Consider the following 24,402-nt stretch of genomic DNA (forward strand, 5'->3'; position numbering starts at 1 on the left):
CAATATCTTCATACAAATCTGTATACAGCCAGCATTCACAATTTCATCAATTGGTTAATTCCAGTCATTCACCACCAAGACATTAAGGTAATACATATTCCTAACAAGGCTATTGCATAACATGCGACCATAGGTCACACTGTCGTGGCAACTTGTGAAGAACTGTTCACTGCCAACATCACCTGAAACTTGGTCATCCCAAAATCTGCATCTTCATGGTGGGCACATTTTTTACCCCTAACCCTCACTGTAGCTCAGCTCTAATATATTAATCTGTGCACCAATTTTTGAACTTCCTCTGGAGTATCAGAAAATGATTATGCTTCTTTAACCCTTTGCATCCACAAGAAAATGTTTTCCGTACCCTAGAAATTTGAGAATTTTAAGGGCAATGGAAAGTGTTTTTTTCATGAAATATTATGTTAATAGAAGGCAAGACAAATGTAGGAATAACTTTGGCTTGTACCCAATTGTGTAATTATGAAACTAAGTATCAATCATCCAGCTCATTGTTACAAAGCCACGTTTGACATTGCCAGATATATGCTTGTCACAAAGTAAACATTACTATTTAGCTATTTTGTCCCTTATATGAAATTTGTTGCGATCTTGCTGTCTTCACTTTCATACTGCACACAAGTGTTTTTGTATTGTGATTCATAATAATTTATCTTGTTCATAGAAATGAATGTAATTCTCTTACGAAATACTGAGACGTGGGTGGTATCATCTGAAAATGATTTCAAGGGTTTTTCAGCGTAATAGCCAGCTTAGGTAAGCAATTCCCTACGTCTTCTCTGTTTTGCCTTATTATGCTTCTCAGTTTTAACATATTTTAAGAATAGAAAAATAGTAGGTATTAAATGTTATTCACTACTACAGCAATAGCACATGACAAATGATGAATAAAAGTCAATGCGATTATTAAAAGAAAAAATTTCATCTTATAATGCATACCTTTCTCATTACATCCTCCCTATCATCCAATCTCTCCTAACCCATCACTGAGACACACACATGCACAGTATAACGCACATCACCATAACCTTACTAATCACTACCCAACTGATATGGCTTCTGAATAAAAGTACTGTACTGGCCCAAGTAACATAACAAAAGCAATACATAGCATTGATATTATTCAATAGGTTCCTGAGTGATTCACACACTTGACTTAGAAAAATGCTGTAACAAATACAGACAGTGCAATAATGTACAGTTAAGAAGGTTTCCAGTTCAAGGAGGCATGTGGTCGGTTGTTTCATGGTCAAAAACATTTCAGTGAATATGTTAAATTGGCCACTCAAATTGTAGTCTTAAATGACTTGCTTCCACAGCATACTCCTTTGGTACAGTCAGAGATAACTAGACTAAACAAATTCAAAGGGGGCTGGAAGATTTAACAAACATTAACAAATTTAGTATAATGGTGCGAGGAAGAATAAAACCGAACATATTCACAGAAGGTAAAAACAGTGCATAAGAAGAGCTGAAGAATATTGGGGACACTCAAAGGGTATGATAACTGATCATATTGACTGATTGTATCTATATAGATCCTGGCACCTTCCAGTGAATAAAAATTATACATAGTCGAGGCCTTGATAATACCTGTCCTAATTTACTTGCCTTTACCAATGTTCCTTGCTTCCAAATGATGCATGTTGAAGTTACAGAAGACGCAAAATATGGACCTATAATTCATCACATAAGAAAAATACGTTTATATAGGAAGGAAAGGGCAACAGATCAAACAAATGTAGATTTAACTAGTCTTCATACCAAAGAAAAGCAGTCCAAAAGTATGGTTGAGACTTAATCTATGATATAAACTATAGACATTCGAGATTTTGACAACAGTACAAATGTGGAACATCCTTGGTTCCCTTGAAACCTCAAAGCACTCGGGGAGGCTCTAGTATTCTACTGATGTGCACAACAAACAGCATTTAGCCTAGCTTGGTAAATCTCCTTCTAGAACCAAAGATAGATTAACCCATGCAATCCCATTGTAGTCGTGATTCTAAAAATTCCATGATTTATTGTGAAAGGATCATTTATTAAAATATGGGTCCCAATCCCTTATTTGGCTTCACTGCAACATAGTGGCCAAAAATCTCATCTTCCAGTGGCTACTTTAATGTTTAATTGCTCATAAAAACTTTAATTTGACCACTTTTGTTTGGTCTCCAACACCATCCTATTCAAACCTGTCTGGCATCAGCTGCAGAAGACTCCTCCCCCTTGCATTCTATGTCACAAGCTGAGTGCCACATAATACACACACACACACACACACATGGCATATCACCAATTGCTGTTATATCCTTCACATAGGGTGAGTGTGAATCTGGAAGACTACATATGTCATTAGGTTTATGACTTGTAACCTCTATGCTTTACCCATGACTTTGTTGATGGTGATGCTATATTTTCATTTACCAATACATGAATGAACACAGGTTCTGAATGTTGCACTTTATGAAATGTTGAATTAAAGCTTATTTCTATATTATATCTTTTTTGAATTACATTTTTATACATTCTTCATACTGGTTTTTTTTTTTTTTTGACAGGATAAGGAAATGGATCAACAAATGTTTTATGAACAAAGGATCAGTTTTAGAGGGATGCTGTACACTTCGCTGAAGATTTATGTGTTGATATTGTCATTACTGGCTCACCAGCTGGTTCTGATGGCAGTGATATTGAACAGCAAGATGACAATAACCTTGAAGGTGAAACGACGATGCCAGAAGGGATTGCAAGTGAAGTTGATGTATTCTATAAGAACCTCATGAAAATACCTGTACCGATAGAGAGACGAAGGTCTACCAAAATGGAAATGCAGTCATATTGCTCCTCAGCCAGATCTGATCCAAGACAAACAAAAATTGCAAAACAGATCCTACTGAAAAAATACCTTGACCTTGCTGGTGTGTCTCAGTTATCTTGTTTTTGAAAAGGTGTTTCAAACATACTCGGTCATCTTGTCTGTGAGATAAATAAGAGTGCTGAGACAGACTGTAACATCCCAAGCTTTCAAATATCATGTGAAGAAATGTACAACTTTCTTAGTTTATTACTACTTTCTGGGTACAGTCTTCGTACAAGTGAGAGATCATTGGAGTAAATCACCTGATCTAACCTGTTGGGCTATTGCAGAAACTATGAGTCACAATTATTTCCAGCAGATCAAACATGTACTCCATGTAGCTGATAATCAGTCAATTGGTTCAGAGAAAATGGCAAAGATCAGTCCTCTCTGTAACATTCTGAACCAGTCTTTCCTGATGTTTGGTGTACTTCATGAACACCTTAGCATTGATGAGTCTATGGCTCTATATTTTGGAAGTCATTCCTGTAGGTAGTTCCAAAAGAGGAAAGCCAATCAGGTTTGGCTTCAAATGCTGGGTAATTGCTAGCTCTAGTGGAATGCCTTACAGGGTTACCATATTTGAAGGAAAGGATGGAAAGCACAGCAAAGAGGACCCCTCTTGGTACATATGTTGTTACGGACTGTCTCAACGTATGTGAAAATCCTACCACTTGCCACATTTTCTTTGGTAACTGATTTACAACCTGTGATCTAATTCCGGATCGGAAATCTCTTGGATAAAGAGCAACCTTACACAAGTAAAAAGGTGGGAGAAAAAGAAAGGATACCCCAGACATATGTTGCACATTACAACAGTGGAATGGGTGAAGCAGATATCATGGACAGAGCACTGGCACATTACAGGCCAGCATTTAAAGGAAAAAAAATGGTACTTGCCTCTGCTTGTAAATGCAGTAAACATTGTAGTAGTTTACAGTTGGAATTTATCAGCTGTGCACAAATGATCAAATGAAGCAAAAAGACTCCAACAAGAGCAGAATCATCACCTGCTGGTCCCTCTTATTCTGTCCCTGTTGAAGTCAGGACAGACAACCAAAACCACTACCCACAGAGTTGTCCTATAAGATACAGCACTAAGTGCAAGAAGAATTGTAGGACTCAGTGAGGCAAATGTAATAAGTCAATACGCTTGAACAACTGCTTTTAAAAATATCGTAAGTAATTTTTTGATGCCCTAACAGTATCAATTTTCTTTGGATACTTTCAAGTTTTTTTGTTCTACTTTTTTATGAGTAATGTGTTGTATGATTATACATTTGATAGAAATATATACTAATATAAAAGAAAAATGAAATATTTTGGTTTGTGAAAAAATGAACATGACTATAGTATGGCATTTTTTTTCCTTTGTTCTTGATATTAGCAATTCCCTTATGCAAACTAACTGAGAATTTAATGTGATCCCTCTGTCATAACAATGTTGTATATCTAAAAGTAGCAAAATATAAAAGTTATGTAGGTTGAAAGGCTGGAAATCGCTTAAGGGTAGAACTCGTCCCCAGTACCACCCAATGACTACATATGTATTTGTGAGAATTATGAGGACATAAAGTAATTAATTGGGTAATATATCCCTTAATATTACCAATGACAAAATGTTTCAATAGGAAAGAATTGTGAAATTATGTAGAAAGGTTGAGTTTGAATGGGTTAATACATAAACAACACACTGCAGAGTGTTGTTGTGTATGGTATCAAAAACACACTTCCAGATAATTACCCATGTGCATCAGAGACTTGCATCAAAGACCTGTACATTCTTCAGTTTTCTCTTTCATTTGAACTATCCCTTCCCTTGTCCTGCCTATTCTTTCACTCCTCTTAACCACCCTATTAGAAAAAAATTGAAAAAATTACAGGAAAAACATACTTTGCACCTGTTACATCCCATGTTTTCATAACTTTTGTCTTTCACTCTGTAAATGACAAGGTAAATATTTTCTATTATTTTCACGCAGTCACTTTAGCAGCTTTATGACTGTTTCAAACAATAATTGAATTTGAGTAAAACATTGAAAATAATATACTAACAGAAATATCGCCTGTACAAGAGTACCATTTCAAATGCTTGTATTCAAGTATTTTTCTACATTTCCCTTTAAGTTCATAACTAATTCATGTACTAAAAATTTTGCATATTAAGAAAAAGGATGGTAATGTGGGTGCTGTAGGAAAATTTGAGCTATTCACATTGGTATTGTGAGTTGAGTGATTACATTTTGGTTAAAAACATTCATTTTCTCACTGAATGACATAGTAAACTGTTTTATTTTTACTGTACCTGAATTTTTTCTTTATGGATCTCTTAGCAGGTTCTTACCTAATGCATGAACTAAAAATTACCTAGATATTCTGAAAGAATATTTAACAAAACCTTACCAAGCCAATCCCAGAGTCCCAAAGATATTTGGTAGTAAAGCGTTGTTATAAAAGTATGGGTTGTTATGCTTCAGAACATTTAGGTTCTTATAATACACCATGCTAGTTCAACCCCATTGCAATGCCCTACAACATGCCTGCATATGGGCAGTGTCTTGTTGTTGTAGATGATGAACTTTACAGTGCCTTGGCACCATGTCAATCAAACTCTTAAGTATGAAGTTGACAAACCTAAATAGGATGGTCGTGACTATATGCCAAAGTCCTTTTTGCAGGTTCCTGATTGCTCTGTCCTGAGGCAAGGGGATAGTGCATAACAGACAAATAGCACCCTGCAACATGACTTTACCCCTGCAACTCCTGCATGCATCTAACACTGCACCAAAAGGTAATATTATGAAATGTAGCTGTATTGTATCGGTATGATACTACAAAGATTATATTGTACTTTCAGTACGTTGTATGCAGTACACTGCGTGGGGATGGATTTTTTCTAAAATCCTTTACAGCCAAACTGTATGATATAACCCACTGAACAGATCTTCTAGAGGTCATTGCTGTGTTGGGTCCTGTGAGAAATGAGAAAAATTGTGAATTGCTTTCAATCATTTACACATTGTTGCATATACTTAGGACAATTTGTACTCCAAATCAGTATAAAAAAAATTGCACATTCATGATTTATGTTACCAGTAGCTTTATGTTGATACCCATACTTCACCTTACTGCTAACATTGTCCCTCCCATGCATGGGGTTGTGACCTTCCTGCATGAAAGAGACATGCTGAATTTTTTCTTTGGATAGTTTTTTGCCAACATATTCATTTTTTCATATGATCTTTTTTCATACTTGCTTACCACTTCCCGGGTTAGTGAGCTAGTGTCAGGAACAGACAAAGAAGGGCCACAACCACTCGCATCTATTCTCTAGCTGTCATGTGTAATGCACCAAAATCACAGCTTCCTATCCACAACCATGCTCCAAAGACCTTTCTGTGATTTACCCTGGATGCTGCACAAGTCGTTTCTGCTCCCTGACAGCAAGTAGATCCCAGTTCACCACAACATTCCAATTCACTCTATCTTGTGCACTTATGAAACAAATAATTTTGAGGTACATTAAACATGTAATGATTTCTAAAGCTTAATTACTGAACTTCTGGTCTCAAATCTACCATAGTATCTCTCTTATTGTAAAAAATACAACCTGTACTGGGATTCTAAAGCAAACTTTGAACAAAAGTGACATAAGATACAGGTAGAATTAACAAGTAATTCTCAACCCAAAAAGTCTTGCTTTAAAAGTGAAAGGCTAATTTACTTGAAATAAAAATGTAAGATATTATATAATGTTTCCTAGGTTAACGGAAAATGTGGCAAATGGGCAATATTCTAAACATGTAATATTTTCAAAAATCAATTGCAATACTTTGTCCCAAAACAACAACATAACCACAGAATAATAATCAGCACAAAAATATTTTGATCCCAAAACCTTATGCAACATGAGAAATATGATCTCAGACTCCAAAGCAACTCTTTACGCAGACAAAAATAATTTTCAGACACTAAGACTTTCTGTTTCAAAACTGGAACATAAATCATAATGAAAGGCTCTTTTACTGTAAATATTAATGTAAAATATGCAAAGTATGACCTACAACAAGATTCTTAAGCAAATATATATTCATAAAACAGATCAGCAGGTAATATTTTAGGGTATTTTTCCGGTTAAAACATTGTTCCAAACTTGGGATATTCCAAATTGAAAAAAAACTTGTATCAATAATTTAGAAAGCCTTACATAAAGTTTCATTCATTTGACAGAAAATTATTCTGAAGTAAGTAGCTTTGAGATATTCTATTAATATGAAAGCTTAATTATGAGACTTAATCGTCTTAAAATATTTTAAGAATTTTATTCACCACGAATATACAATCTATAATATTTTCAAAATTTATTTTCCAAAAAATTACATAAATCTAGATGATATCTAAATGTAATTTTAAGGCAAAAACACTTTTCTTTCAAAATCAATTCTTAACATTTCTGCCAATGAATCTTACTGAACGTGAAAAGTACGACTTTTACTAAGAAGTAAAACCAAATTGTACTAAACTTGAAAGACCCATCTCAAAATTGGATTGTATGATAATAAAAGGCCTCTTTACTTGAAATATTAACATAAACTATTTCATAACACTTCTTTGGGTTAGTGAAGTGACACCAAGATATTCCTGATTAAGGACGTTCATCTAAAATTTAGTTAGTAGTGAACAAAACTTTAGATTATATTATGATAGTGAAACGTAATGTGACAATGAAAATGTAATGAGTGTGAAAAAGGGAATTAATGGATTGATTAACCATGCAAACTGAAATAATTGCCTTCGTAATAAAACAAATATCATCCTCCATTACCCAGAAGAGAGCTGAGGTGTTAGTGAGTATCCAACCACCTTGAGACCTTAGAGACAGTTTGCCCAGCCCACAGGACTTAATTAACATCAACATCTACCAGGCATCCTGGTAAGCCATACCTCATTCTATTACACAGGATATCTTTATAAAAAGTGCAAGGATCATCTCCCCGTATGGGTAATGAGCCAATAATATAAATACTAGAGACACTGATAACTTTGAATCCAACAGGGCACCACTAGTTAGGGTTGTGCTGTGCAACGGTATGGGCCTAAGGAGAATCATAACAGTGTGTGGATGGAAACGGTGAGTTGCACCAAGGGCATACACTGGGAGCATCGTGCTGCACGTGAACAGTGCATGTATGGGCCGACTTGACCTGGGGAATGTTGGCCGTCATTTGGGAAGGACTGCTGCACACCTGGATCCCCATGCACATATGGACCAACCTCACCAGAAGGACATGTGTAACCAATTACTGCTTCCTTAAGTGAACTTTACAATCAGAGACTAAGCAGAGCTGCTACTCAGGATTATGCTATGCGGCAGGAATTAGTGTAATGCTTGTTTTGAAGTGTTTAAGTGCATCAACTAAATTTCCCTTGCACTTGAGAATAAGGGTGTTATAGTTGTTACTAGCAGGTGTTGGGATGCATGCTAAATTATTTCTACCAATTTTTTTTTAAAATAGATATTTAATACAAAAATACTTGTGGCCTTTCCTCAACCTACAGAAAAGTAAGTGGTCATAAGATTCTTGGCAGTCCATTGGCCTGGTTGGGTCATTAATGTTCTCATTAAGGGGCTTTTACTTAAACCGTGGCTTATGGGCCCCCACGGTGATATCACTTGATCATCATCAATCATCAAGTAATGATCAGTTTCATATTTTCTTTATTTCCTGTACCCCTACAATTGGCAGTAGGAGCTTGGTTTCTAAGTAGACTACTCACGATCTGTGGGCTGTGGAGAGATAGAGGCTTAGATAGCAATTATGTTTACCGTAATGTGGGTGGCAACACCAACAGTGATGATGATGTTCCCCATGCGGAGTTTGGTTATGAGTGATAGTGGCAGCAGGTGGAGTCAGCACTCCCTCTTACCCAAGTGACAGGACAGAGAGGTCTTGGTGGGGAGTTTGACACTGGGATGGTACTGGCATATACAAATCCATGGTGTTTCTTTAAAGGAAGCACTGGCCATGATAAGATATGGTAGGGGCAAGTGTGAGTAAGAATGGGGTGATGGTGGTGTATTAGGGGAGAATAAGGGGAACAAAGATGGAGGGAGGATGGTAAGACAGAAGGCAGGGGAGATGAGAAGAGAGTCATGAGTGACAGGAACATAGGACAGGGTATGTGGTGTGAGATGGGAACGACTTATGGCAGTTAGCATTTCAGCATGTCGGGTTATGATTGGGTAGAGGCATTTTCATTATGTCTAGATCTCTGGAAAAATGAGCTAGACATTTACAGATGGATAGCAAGACTTGGTAGGGTATAGCTGTGACTACAGCCAGGTAAGCTGTGGAACAGAATTGATGTGCAGATAGTGCCAGGATGATGGGTAAGGAATAACATAATTGCCAGCTTCATATCCCTTCAATGTGGGATCAGGACAGGAGAGAGCACGGCAAATGGTCAGGCATAATTGCTGTCCTGAGGAACCTTAAAAAATGAACCAGACAGTAAAGAGGTGTTGGAAAAGTTTAGGCATTCATGAGGAATAATGAATGCAGGAAGTATCAGGATACAGGATGGAGGATAGAAAAGCAGTTGCAGGTGGAAATGTAACTTGTGAAGGAGGGGTTGGATGGGACAGGCTTGGAGATAAGGAGCTTGTGTGTGTGCGGTGTAAAAATTAGGCTGACCTCAGTGTGGCTAAACCACCATGCCTCACTCATGCATCGAAAGGTTACTTATTAAGGATATTTATGTAAAATTGTTTAGTTAGTTTTGAATAAAAGTTTACATATTAAGTACTGTGATAGTGACAGTGTGACAACAAAAACATATAGAAGATGGAAAAGTGAAAAATGTCAATGTGGGATAATTATTCTCTTGGTAATACAACAAATGGCATCCTCTGTTATGCAGAACAGAGATGAGGGGGTCAGTGAGTATCCAAACACCTTAGAGATGGTTTGCCCAGCCTGTGGGGCTTAACATCAACATCTACCAGGAATCCCGGTAAGCCATACCTCATTCTGTTACACACTTTATAAAAAGTGCAAGACTTATCCCCCTGTAAGAGTAATGAGCCAATAATATATCTACAAGAGACATGATTTTAATTCCAACAGGACACCAGTTAGGGTTGTGCCGTGCAACAGTATGGGCCAAAGGAGAATCTTAGCAGTGTGTGGATGGAAACAGTCACCTGTACCAAGGATGTACGCTGGGCACACCGTGCTGAATCTGAACAGTGCATGTACAGGCTGACTTAACTTCAGGAATGTTGGTCATCGTTTGGGAAGGAATGCTGCAGGCCTGGATCCATGTGCACATATGGACCAACCTCACCAGAAGGACATGTGTAACCAATTAATGCTTTCTTAAGTGAACTATACTATCAGAAACTAAGCAGAGCTGCTAGTCAGGATTATGCTAAGTGGCAGGAATTAGTGTAATGCTTGTTTTGAAGTGTCTAAGTGCATTAACTAAATTTCCCTTGCACTTGAGAATTAGGGTGTTGTAGTTTTTGCTAGCAGGTGTTATGATGCATGCTATTTCTGCCAATTTTTTTTGTTCATTAAATATTAACTGCAAGAATACTTATGGCCTTTCCTCAACCTACAGGAAAATGAGTGGTCATAGTATGCTTGGTAGTCCATTGGCCTGATTGGGTCATTAATGTTCTCATTAAGAGGTTTTTACTTCAACCACGATAATCTTACTTGATTATCATCAATCAAGTTTTAAATTTTCTTATAACATTTCTTATAACATTAATTTCAACAGGGCACCAACAGTCAGCATTGTGTGACAATATGGACCTATGGAGAATTTTAGCAGTGTGTGGAGGGAAACGGTGAGTGGTATCAAGAATGTATACTGTGTGCACTTTGCTGCATGTGAATAGTGCATATATAGGCTGACGACGTTGCTTGGCAAAGACTGCTGCATGCCCGGTAAGCCACAACTCGTTCTGTTACACAAGATATGTTTATAAAAAGTGCAAGGGTTATGAGCCAATAATATATCTATAAGACACTGATAACTTTAATTTCAACAGGGCACCAGTATGGACATAAGGAGAATTTTAGCAGTGTGCACTTTACTGCATGTGAATGGTGCATATACAGGCTGACTTGATGTCGTTTGGCAAAGACTGCTGCATGCCCGGATTCTGGTAAGCTATAACTCGTTATATTACACAAGATTATATTTTTATATTTATTATACTTTGTCGCTGTCTCCCGCATTAGTGAGGTAGCACAAGGAAACAGACAAAAAAATGGCCCAACCCACCCACATACACATGTATATACATACACGTCCACATACGCACATATACATGCCTATATATCTCAATGTATACATATATATACACACACAGACATATACATATATACACATGTACATAATTCATACTGTCTGCCTTTATTCATTCCCATCGCCACCCCGCCACACATGAAATAACAACCCCCTCCCCTCACATGTGCATGACGTAGCGCTAGGAAAAGGCAACAAAGGCCACATTCATTCATACTCAATCTCTAGCTGTCATGTATAATGCACCGGAACCACAGCTCCCTCTCCACATCCAGGCCCCACAGAACTTTCCATGGTTTACCCCAGATACTTCACATGCCCTGGTTCAATCCATTGACAGCACATCGACCCCGGTATACCATATTGTTCCAATTCACTCTATTCCTTGACTGCCTTATACCCTCCTGCATTTTCAGGCCCCGATCACTCAAAATCTTTTTCACTCCATCTTTCCACCTCCAATTTGGTCTCCTACTTCTTCACATTCCCTCCACCTCTGACACATATATTCACTTTGTCAATCTTTCCTCACTCATTCTCTCCATGTGACCAAACCATTTCCAAACACCCTCTTCTGCTCTCTCAACCACATTCTTTTTATTACCACACATCTCTCTTACCCTTTCATTACTTATTTGATCAAACCACCTCACACCACATATTGTCCTCAAACATCTCATTTCCAGCACATCCACCCTCCTCCGCACAACTCTATCTATAGCCGACGCCTCGCAACCATATAACATTGTTGGAACCACTATTCCTTCAAACATACCCATTTTTGCTATCTGAGATAATGTTCTCACTTTCCACACATTTTTCAACGCTCCCAGAACTTTCGCCCCCTTCCCCACCCTGTGACTCATGTCCACTTCCATGGTTCCATCCGCTGCCAAATCCACTCCCAGATATCTAAAACATTTCACTTCTTCCAGTTTTTCTCCATTCAAACTTACCTCCCAATTGACTTGACCCTCAACCCAACTGTACCTAATAACCTTGCTCTTATTCACATTTTCTCTCAGCTTTGTTCTTTCACACACTTCACCAAACTGAGTCACCAGCTTCTGCAGTTTCTCACCCAAATCAGCCACCAGTGCTGTATCATCAGCGAACAACAGCTGACTCACTTCCCAAGCCCTGTCATCCACAACAGACTGCATACTTGCCATAACTTGTTCTATTACACGCATATCCTTTTTGTCAATCTTTCCTCACTCACTCTCCCCATGTTACCAAACCATTTCAATACACCTTTTCTGGTCTCTCGACCATACTCTTTTTATTACCACACATCTCTCTTACCCTTTCATTGTATTCTCGATCAAACCACCTCATACCACACATTGTCCTCAGGCATTTCATTTCCAGCACATCCACCCTTCTCTGCACAACCCTATCTATAGCCCATGCCTGGCAGCCATATAACATTGTTGGAACCACTATTCCTTCAAACATACCCATTTTTGCTCTCCGAGATAATGTTCTTGCCTTCCACACATTCTTTGACGCTCCCAGGACCTTCGCCCCCTCCCTCACCCTGTGGTTCGCTTCTGCTTCCATGGATCCATCGACTGCTAGATCCTCTCCCAGATATCTAAAACACTTCACTTCCTCCAGTTTTTCTCCATTCACACTTACATCCCAGTTAACTTGTCCCACAACCCTACTGAACCTAATAACCTTGCTCATACTTACATTTACTCTCAGGTTTCTTCTTTCACACACTTTACCCAACTCCGTCACCAACTTCTACAGTTTCTCACCCAAATCAGCCACCAGTGCTGTATCATCAGCGAACAACTGACTCACTTCCCCAAGCCCTCTCATCCACAACAGACTGCATACTTGCACCTCTCTTCAAACCTCATGCATTCACCACCCTAACAGTCCTATCCATAAACAAATTAAACAACCATGGAGACATCACGCTCCCCTGCGGCAAACCAACATTCACTGGGAACCAATCACTTTCCTCTCTTCCTACTCGTACACATGCCTCACATCCTTGATAAAAACTTTTCACTGCTTCTGGCAACTTGCCTCCCACATCATATACTCTTAATACCTTCCACAGAGCATCTCTATCAACTCTTATCATATGCCATCTCCAGATCCATAAATGCTACATACAAATCATATGTTTTTCTAAGTATTTCTCACATATATTCTTCAAAGCAAACACCTGATCCACACATCCTCTACCACTTCTGAAACCACACTGCCCTTACCCAATCTGATGCTCTGTACATGCCTTTACCTTCTCAATCAGTACCCTCCCATATAATTTCTCAGGAATGCTCAGCAGGCTTATACCTCTGTAATTTGAACATTCGCCTTGGACAATGGCACTGTGCATGCATTCCACCAATCCTCAGGCACTTCACCATGAACCATACATATATTGAATACCCTTACCAACCAGTCAATAACATAGCCGCCCCTTTTTTAATGAATTCCACTGCGATACCATCCAAACCTGCTGCCTTGCCAGCTTTCGTCTTCCGCAAAGCTTTCACTACCTCTTCTCTGTTTACTAAATTATTCTCCCTGACCCTCTCACTGGGGATAGGGGAGAATGAATACTTCCCACGTATTCCTGCTTGTCGTAGAAGGTGACTAAAAGCGGGAGGAGTGGGGGCTGGAAATCCTCCCCTTCCTTGCACTACCTCGCTAACGCAGGAGACAGCGACAAAGTATAATAAGAATATTTTTTTTTTTTTTTTTTTTTTTATACTTTGTCGCTGTCTCCCGCGTTTGCGAGGTAGCGCAAGGAAACAGACGAAAGAAATGGCCCAACCCCCCCCCCCCATACACATGTACATACACACGTCCACACACGCAAATATACATACCTACACAGCTTTCCATGGTTTACCCCAGACGCTTCACATGCCTTGCTTCAATCCACTGACAGCACGTCAACCCCTGTATACCACATGACTCCAATTCACTCTATTTCTTGCCCTCCTTTCACCCTCCTGCATGTTCAGGCCCCGATCACACAAAATCTTTTTCACTCCATCTTTCCACCTCCAATTTGGTCTCCCTCTTCTCCTCGTTCCCTCCACCTCCGACACATACATCCTCTTGGTCAATCTCTCCCCACTCATTCTCTCCATGTGCCCAAACCATTTCAAAACACCCTCTTCTGCTCTCTCAACCACGCTCTTTTTATTTCCACACATCTCTCTTACCCCCACGTTACTCACTCGATCAAACCACCTCACACCACACATTGTCCTCAAACATCTCATTTCCAGCACATCCATCCTCCTGCGCACATCTCTATCCATAGCCCACGCCTCGCAACCATACAACACTGTTGGAACCACTATTCCCTCAAACATACCCATTTTTGCTTTCCGAGATAGTGTTCTCGACTTCCACACATTTTTCAAGGCTCCCAAAATTTTCGCCCCCTCCCCCACCCTATGATCCACTTCCGCTTCCATGGTTCCATCCGCTGACAGATCCACTCCCAGATATCTAAAACACTTCACTTCCTCCAGTTTTTCTCCATTCAAACTCACCTCCCAATTGACTTGACCCTCACCCCTACTGTACCCGGTATATAAGAATATATATATATATATATATATATATATATATATATATATATATATATATATATATATATATATATTTATTTACATTTATTATACTTTGTCACTCTCCCGCATTAGCGAGGTAGCGCAAGGAAACAGACGAAAGAATAGCCCAACCCACCCACATACACATGTATATACATACACGTCCACACACGCACATCTACATACCTATACATCTCAATGTATACATATATATACACACAAACATGTACATATATACACATGTACATAATTCATACTGTCTGCCCTTATTCATTCCCGTCGCCAACCCGCCACACATGAAATGACAACCCCCTCCCCCCGCATGTGCGTGAGGTGGTGTTAGGAAAAGACAACAAAGGCCACATTCATTCACACTCAGTCTCTAGCTGTCATGTATAATGCACTGAAGCCACAGCTCCCTTTCTACATCCAGGCCCCACAAAACTTTCTATGGTTTACCCCAGACGCTTCACAGATGCTTCACATGCCCTGGTTCAATCCATTGACAGCACGTCGATCCTGGTATACCACCTCGTTCTAATTCACTCTATTCCTTGCTCGCCTTTCACCCTCCTGCATGTTCAGGCCCCGATCACTCAAAATCTTTATCACTCCATCTTTCCACCTCCAATTTGGTCTCCCACTTCTCCTCGTTCCCTCTACTTCTGACACTTATATCCTCTTGGTCAATCTTTCCTCACTCATTCTCTCCATGCGACCAAACCATTTCGAAACACCCTCCTCTGCTCTCTCAACCACACTCTTTTTATTACCTCACATCTCTCTTACCCTATTATTACTTACTCGATCAAACCACCTCACACCACATATTGTCCTCAAACATCTCATTTCCAGCACATCCACCCTCCCTCGCACAACTCTATCTATAGCCCATACCTTGCAACCATATAACCCATATAACATTGTTGGAACCACTATTCCTTCAAACATACCCATTTTTGCTTCCAAGATAACGTTCTCAACTTGCACACATTTTTCAATGCTCCCAGAACTTTCGCCCCCTCCCCCACCCTATGATTCACTTCCGCTTCCATGGTTCCATCTGCTGCCAAATCCACTCCCAGATATCTAAAACACTTCACTCCCTCCAGTTTTTCTCCAAACTTACCTCCCAGTTGACTTGTCCCTCAACCCGACTGTACCTACTTTCTTCTTTCATGCACTTTACCAAACTCAGTCACCAGCTTCTGCAGTTTCTCACCTGGATTAGCCACCAGCACTGTATCATCAGTGAACAACAACTAACTCACTTCTCAAGCTCTGTCATCCACAATAGACTGAATACTTGCCTCTCTTTCCAAAATTCTTTCATTCTCCTCCCTAACAACCCCATCCATAAACAAATTAAACAACCATGGAGACATCACGCACCCCTGCTGCAAAGCAACATTCACTGAGAACCAATCTCTTTCTTCTCTTCCTACTCGTACACATGCCATACATCCCCGATAAAAACTTTTCACTGCTTCTAACAATTTGTCTCCCACACCATATATTCTTAATACCTTCCACAGAGCATCTCTATCAACTCTATCATATGCCTTCTCCAGATCCATAAATGCTACATACAAATCCATTTGCTTCTCTAAGTATTTCTTGCATGCATTCTTCAAAGCAAACACCTGATCCACACATCCTCTACCTCTTCTGAAACCACACTGCTCTTCCCCAATCTGATGCTCTGTACATGCCTTCACCCTCTCAATCAATACCCTCCCATATAATTTCTCAGGAATACTCAACAAACTTATACCTCTGTAATTTGAGCACTCACTCTTATCCCCTTTGCCTTTGTACAGTGGCACTATGCAAGCATTCCGACAATCCTCAGACACCTCACCATGAGTCATAAATACATTATTTTATTATACTTTGTCGCTGTCTCCTGCATTAGCAAGGTAGCACAAGGAAACATGAAAGAATGGCCCAACCCACCCACATACACATGTATATGCATACACGTCCACACACGCATATGTACATACCTATACATTTCAACGTATACATATATATACGTACACAGACGTATACGTATTTATTAATGTTATTTATTATACTTAGATGCTGTCTCCCGTGTTAGCAAGGTAGCACAAGGAAACAGACAAGGAATGGTCCAACCCACCCACATACACATGTATATACATAAATGCCCACACACGCACATATACATACACAGACATATACATATATACACATGGACATATCCACACTTGCTGCCCCCACCCATTCCCGTCGCCACCCTGCCACACACGAAACAACATCAACCCCCCTCCAATACCAGGAACTGAGAAAAAAAGGCCACACTCGCTCACACCCAGTCCCTAGCTGCCATGCGCAACGCACCAAAACATATATACACGTATACATAATTCATAATTGCAGCCTTTATTCATTCCCATTGCCACCCTGCCACACATGAAATGACAACCCCCTCCCCATGCATGCGTGCTATGTAGCACGAGGAAAAGACAACAAAGGCCACATTCGTTCACACTCAGTCTCTAGCTGTCATTTTTAATGCACCAAAACCACAGCTCCCTTTCCACATCCAGGCCCCACAAAACTTTCCATGCTTTACCCCAGATGCTTCACATGTCCTGGTTCAATCCATTGACAGCACGTTGACCCCGGTATACCACATCGTTCCAATTCACTCTATTTCTTGCACACCTTTCACCCTCCTGCATGTTCAGGCCCTGATCACTCAAAATCTTTTTCACTCAATCTTTCCACCTCCAATTTGGTCTCCCACTTCTCCTCATTCCCTCCACCTCTGACATATATCCTCTTTGTCAATTTTTCCTCATTCATTCTCTCCATGTGACCAAACCATTTTAAAACACCCTCTTCTACTCTTTCATTACTTACTCGATCAAAGCACCTCACACCACATATTGTCCTCAAACATCTCATTTCCAACACATCCACCTCCTCCGCTCAACTCTATCTATAGCCCACTGATAACATTAATTTCAACAGGGCACTAGTCAGCATTGTGCAACAGTATGGACCTACGGAGAATCTTAGCAGTGTGTGGAGGGAAATTGTGAGCTGTTTTAAGGATGTGCATTGGGTGCACTTAGCTACATGTGAATAGTGCAAATACAGGCTGACTTGATGTTATTTGGCAAAGACTGCTGCATGCCCAGATTCTGGTAAGCCATAACTCGTTCTATTACACAGGACATGTTTATAAAAAGTGCAAGGCTCAGGAGCCAATAATATATCTATAAGACACTGATAACTTTAATTTCAACAGGGCATCTGTATGCACCTAAGGAGAATCTTAGCAGTGTGCAATTTGCTTCATGTGAATGGTGCATATACAGGCTGATTTGTTGTCACTTGGGAAAGACTGCTGCATGCCCGGATTCCAGTAAGCCATAACTTGTTCTATTACACACAATATGTTTATAAAAAGTGGAAGGCTCATCCTGCTGTAAGGGTAACAAGCCAGTAATATATCTACAAGACACTGATGACTTTAATTTCTAGAGGGCACCAGTCAAGGTTGTGCGGCAGTATGGACCTATGGAGAATCTTAGCGGTGTGCGGAGGAATACGGTGAGTTGTATCAATGATGTACACTGGGTGCACCTTGCTCAATACAAATAGTGTATATACAAGTTGAATTGACGTTGTTTGGGAAAGACTGCTGCCTGTCCTGATTCCGGTAAGCCATAACTCATTATATTACACAAGATATGTCTATAAAAAGCAGAAGGCTCATCCCGCTGTAAGGGTAACAAACCAGTAATATATCTACAAGACACTGATAACTTTAATTTCAACATGGCACCAGTCAAGGTTGTGTGACAGTATGGACCTATGTAGAATCTTAGCGATGTGTGGAGGAAAACGGTGAGCTGTATCAATGATGCACAATGGGTGCATCTTGCTGAATGCAAATGGTGCATATACAGGCTGAATAGACGTTGTTTGGGCAAGACTGTTGCATGCCTGGATTCTGGTAAGCCACAAGTTGTTCTGTTACACAGGATATATTTATAAAATGTGCAAGGCTCATCTCGCTGTAAGTGACACGAGCCAGTAATATATCTACAAGATACTGATAACATCAGTTTCAACAGGGCACCAGTCAGCATTGTGCCACAGCATGGATCTATGGAGAATCTTAGCAGTGAGTGGAGGGAAATTGTGAGCTGTATTAAGGATGTGCATTGGGTGCACTTTGCTGCTTGTGAATAGTGCATATACAGGCTGACGACGTTATCTGGCAAAGACTGCTGCATGCCCGTATTCTGGTAAGCCATAACACGTTCTATTACACAGGGTATGTTCATAAAAAGTGCTAAGCTCACGAGCCAATAATATATCTATAAGACACTGATAACTTTAATGTCAACAGGGCACTAATATGGACCTAAGGAGAATCTTAGCAGTGTGCATCTTGCTGCATGTGAATGGCGTATATACAGGCTGACCTGTCCTCACTTGGGATGACTGCTGCCTGCCTGGATTCTGGTAAGCCATAACTCATTTTGTTACACAAGATATGTCTATAAAAAGTGGAAGGCTCATCCCACTGTAAGGGTAACAAGCCAATAATATATCTACAAGATACTGATAACATTAATTTCAACAGGGCACCAGTCAGCATTGTGCGACAGTATGGATCTATGGAGAATCTTAGCAGTGTGTGGAGGGAAACTTTGAACTGTATTAAGGGTACACCTTGCTGCATGTGAAAAGTGCATATACAGGCTGACTTGACATTATTAGGCAAAGACTGCTGCATGCCTGGATCTCGGTAAGCCATAACTGGCTCTACTACACAAGATATGTTTATAAAAAGTGCAAGGCTTATCCCGCTGTAAGGGACCCGAGCCAATAGTATATCTATAAGATACTGATAACATTAATTTCTACAGGGCACCAGTCAGCGTTTTGCGACAGTATGGATCTACGGAGAATCTTAGCGGTGTTTGCAGAGAAATTGTGAGCTGTATTAATGATGTGCATTGGGTGCACCTTGCTGCATGTGAATAGTGCATATACAGGCTGACTTGACGTTATTTGGCAAAGACTGCTGCATGCCCGGATTCTGGCAAGCCATAACTTGTTCTATTACACTAGATATGTTCATATAAAGTGAAACGCTCATGAGCCAATAATATGTTTATAAGGCACTGATAACTTTAATTTCAACAGGGCACAAGTATGGACCTAAGGAGAATCTTAGCCGTGTTTAATTTGCTGCATGTGATTGGTGCATCTACAGGCTGATTTGTCATCACTTGGGAAAGACTGCTCCATGCCCGGATTCCGGTAAGCCAAGATATATTTATAAAAAGTGCAAGGCTCGTCCAGCTGTAAGGGACACGAGCCAATAATATATCTATAAGATACTAATATCATTAATTTCTACAGGGCACCAGTCAGCGTTGTGCAACAGTATGGATCTACGGAGAATCTTTGCAAGGTTTGGAGGGAAACTGTGAGCCGCATTAAGGATGTGCATTGGGTGCACCTTGCTGCATGTGAATAGTGCATATACAGGCTGACTTGACATTATTTGCAAAGACTGCATCACGCCCAGATTCTGGTAAGCCATAACCTGTTCTATTACACAGGATATGTTCATAAAAAGTGCAACACTCATGAGCCAATAATATATCTATAAGACACTGATAACTTTAATTTCAACAGGGCACCAGTATGGACCTAAGGAGAATCTTAGCAGTATGCATCTTGCTGCTTGTGAATGTTGTATATACAGGCTGACTTGTCGTCATTTGGGAAAGACTGCTGCCTGCCCAGATTCCGGTAAGCCATAACTTGTTCTATTGCACAAGATATGTTTATAAAAAGTGCAAGGCTCATCCCACTGTAAGGGACACAAGCCAATAGTATATCTATAAGATACTGATAACATTAATTTCTACAGGGCACCGGTCAGTGTTGTGCAACAGTATGGATCTACGGAGAATCTTAAAAGTGTTTGGAGGGAAACTGTGAGCTGTATTAAGGCTGTGCATTGGATGCACCTTGCTGCATAAGAATAGTGCATATACAGGCTGACTTGACGTTATTTGGCAAAGACTGCTGCATGCCCGAATTCCAGTAAGCCATAACTTGTTCTATTACACAGGATATGTTCATAAAAAGTGCAACGCTTATGAGCCAATAATATTTCTATAAGACACTGATAACTTTGATTTCAACAGGGCACCAGTATGGACCTAAAGAGAATCTTAGCAGTGTTTAATTTGCTGCACATGAATGGTGCATAGACAGGCTGATTAGTCATCACTTGGGAAAGACTGCTGCATGCCCAGATTCCGGTAATCCATAACTCGTTCTATTACACAAGATATGTTTATAAAAAGTGCAAGGCTCATACTGCTGTAAGGGACATGAGCCAATAATATATCTATAAGATACTAATAATATTAATTTCTACAGGGCACCAGTCAGCGTTGTGTGACAGTATGGATCTATGGAGAATCTTAGCAGTGTGTGGAGGGAAACTGTGAATTGTATTAAGGGTGCACCTTGCTGCATGTGATAAGTGCTCATACAGGCTGACTTGACGTTATTTGGCAAAGACTGCTGCAAGCCCGGACTCCGGTAAGCCATAACTTGTTCTATTACACAAGATATCTTTATAAAAAGTGACACTCTCACGAGCCAATAATATATCTATGTCACCGATAACTTTAATTTCAACAGGGCACCAGCATGGGCCTAAGGAGAATCTTAGCAGTGTGCATCTTGCTGCATGTGAATGGTGTATACACAGGCTGACTTGTCATCATTTGGGAAAGACTGCTTCCTGCCCAGAATCTGGTAAGCCATAATTGGTTCTATTACACAAGATAAGTTTATAAATAGTGCAAGGCTCATCCCGCTGTAAGGGACATGAGCCAATAACATATCTATAACATACTGATAACATTAATTTCTCCAGGGCACCAGTCAGTGTTGTGCGACAGTATGGATCTACAGAGAATTTTAGGAGTGTTTGTAGGGAAACTGTGAGCTGTATTAAGGATGTGCATTGGGTGCACCTGCTGCATGTGAATAGTGCATATACAGGCTGACTTCACGTTATTTGGCAAGGGCTGCTGCATGCCTGGATTTTGGTAAGCCTTAACTTGTTCTATTACACAGGATATGTTCATAAAAAGTGCAATGCTCAAGAGCCAATAATATATCTATAAGATACTGATAACTTTAATTTCAACAGGGTACCAGTATGGACCTAAGGAGAATCTTAGCAGTGTTTAATTTGCTGCACATGAATGGTACATATACTTGCTGATTTGTCGTCACTTGGGAAAGACTGCTGCATGCCCGGATTCCGGTAAGCCATAACTTGTTCTATTACACAAGATATGTTACAAAGAGTGCAAGGCTCATCCTGTTGTAAGGAACACGAGCCAACAGTATATCTATAAGATACTTATAATATCAATTTCTACAGGGCACCAGTCAGCATTGTGCGACAGTATGGATCTACAGAGAATCTTAGCAGTGTTTGGAGGGAAACTGTGAGCTGTATTAAGGATGTGCATTGGGTGCACCTTGCTGCATGTGAAGTGCATATACAGGCTGACTTGACATTATTTGGCAAAGACTGCTGCATGCCCGGATTCTGGTAAGCCATAACTTGTTTTATTACACAGGATATGTTCATAAAAAGTGCAATGATCACGAGAGATTAATATTCTATAAGACACTGATAACTTTAATTTCAACAGGGCATCAGTATGGACCTAAGGAGAATCTTAGCAGTGTTTAATTTGCTGCATGTGAGTGATGCATATACAGGCTGATTTGTCTTCACTTGGAAAAGACTGCGCCATGCCTGGATTCTGGTAAGCCATAACTTGTTCTATTACACAAGATATGTTTATAAAAAGTGCAAGGCTCATCCTGCTTTAAGGGACATGAGCCAATAATATATCTATAAGATACTAATATTAATTTCTACAGGGCACCAGTCAGCGTTGTGCGAAAGTATGGATCTACGGAGAATCTTAGCAGTGTTTGGAGGGAAACTGAGCCGTATTAAGGATGTGCATTGGGTGCACCTTGCTGCATGTGAAGTGCATTTACAGGCTGACTTGACGTTATTTGGCAAAGATTGCTCCATGCACAAATTCTGGTAAGCCATAACTTGTTCTATTACACAGGATATGTTTATAAAAAGTGCAAGGCTCATCCTGCTGTAAGAGACACAAGCCAATAGTATATCTACAAGATACTGATAACATTAATTTCTACAGGGCACCAGTCAGTGTTGTGTGACAGTATGGATCTACGGAGAATCTTAGCAGTGTTTGAAGGGAAACTGTGAGCTGTATTAAGGATGTGCATTGGGTGCACCTTGCATGTGAGTAGTGCATATACAGGCTGACTTGATGTTATTTGGCAAAGACTCTGCATGCCCGGATTCTGGTAAGCCATAACTCGTTCTATTACACAGGATATGTTCATAAAAAGTGCAACACTCACGAGCCAATAATATATCTATAAGATACTGATAAGTTTAATTTCAACAGGGCACCAGTATGGACCTAAGGAGAATCCTAACAGTGTTTAATTTGCTGCATGTGAATTTTGCATATACAGGCAGATGTCGTCACTTGGTAAAGACTACTCCATGCCCGGATTCTGGTAAGCCATAAATCATTCTATTACGCAAGATATGTTTATAAAAGTGCATGGCTCATCCAGCTGTAAGGGACACGAGCCAATAATATATCCATAATATACTATTAATATTAATTTTTGCAGGGCACCAGTCAGCGTTGTGGGAAAGTATGGATCTACAGAGAAGCTTAGCAGTGTTTGGAGGGAAACTGTGAGCTGTATTAAGGATGTGCATTGGGTGCACCTTGCTGCATGTGAAATGCATATAAAGGCTGACTTGACGTTATTTGGCAAAGACTGCTGCATGCCTGGATTCTGGTAAGCCATAACTTGTTCTGTTACGCAGGATAAGTTCATAAAAAGTGCAATGCTCATAGAATAATATATCTATAAGACACTGATAACGTTAATTTCAACAGGGCACCACTATGGACCTAAGGAGAATCTCAGCAGTGTTTAATTTGCTGCACGTGAATGGTACATATACAGGCTGATTTGTCATCACTTGGGAAGACTGCTGCATGCCCGGATTCCGGTAAGCCATTAATCATTCTATTACGCAAGATATGTTTTATTAAAAGTGCAAGGCTCATCCTCCTTTAAGGGACACAAGCCAATAATATATCTATACTAATAATATTAATTTCTACAGGGCACCAGTCAGCGTTGTGCGACAGTATGGAGCTACGGAGAGTATTAGCAGTGTTTGGAGGGAAACTGTGAGCTGTATTAAGGATGTGCATTGGGTGCACCTTGCTGCATGTGAATAGTGCATATACAGGCTGACTTGACATTATTTGGCAAAGACTGCTGCATGCCCAGATTCTGGTAAGCCATAACTTGTTCTATTACACAGGATATGTTCATAAAAAGTGCAACGCTCACGAGCCAATAATATATGTATAAGACAGTGATAACTTTAATTTCAACAGGGTACCAGTATGGACCTAAGGAGAATCTTAGCAGTGTTTAATT

Source organism: Panulirus ornatus, chromosome 27, assembly GCF_036320965.1.
Source record: "Panulirus ornatus isolate Po-2019 chromosome 27, ASM3632096v1, whole genome shotgun sequence".
Classification (NCBI taxonomy): Eukaryota; Metazoa; Arthropoda; class Malacostraca; order Decapoda; family Palinuridae; genus Panulirus; species Panulirus ornatus.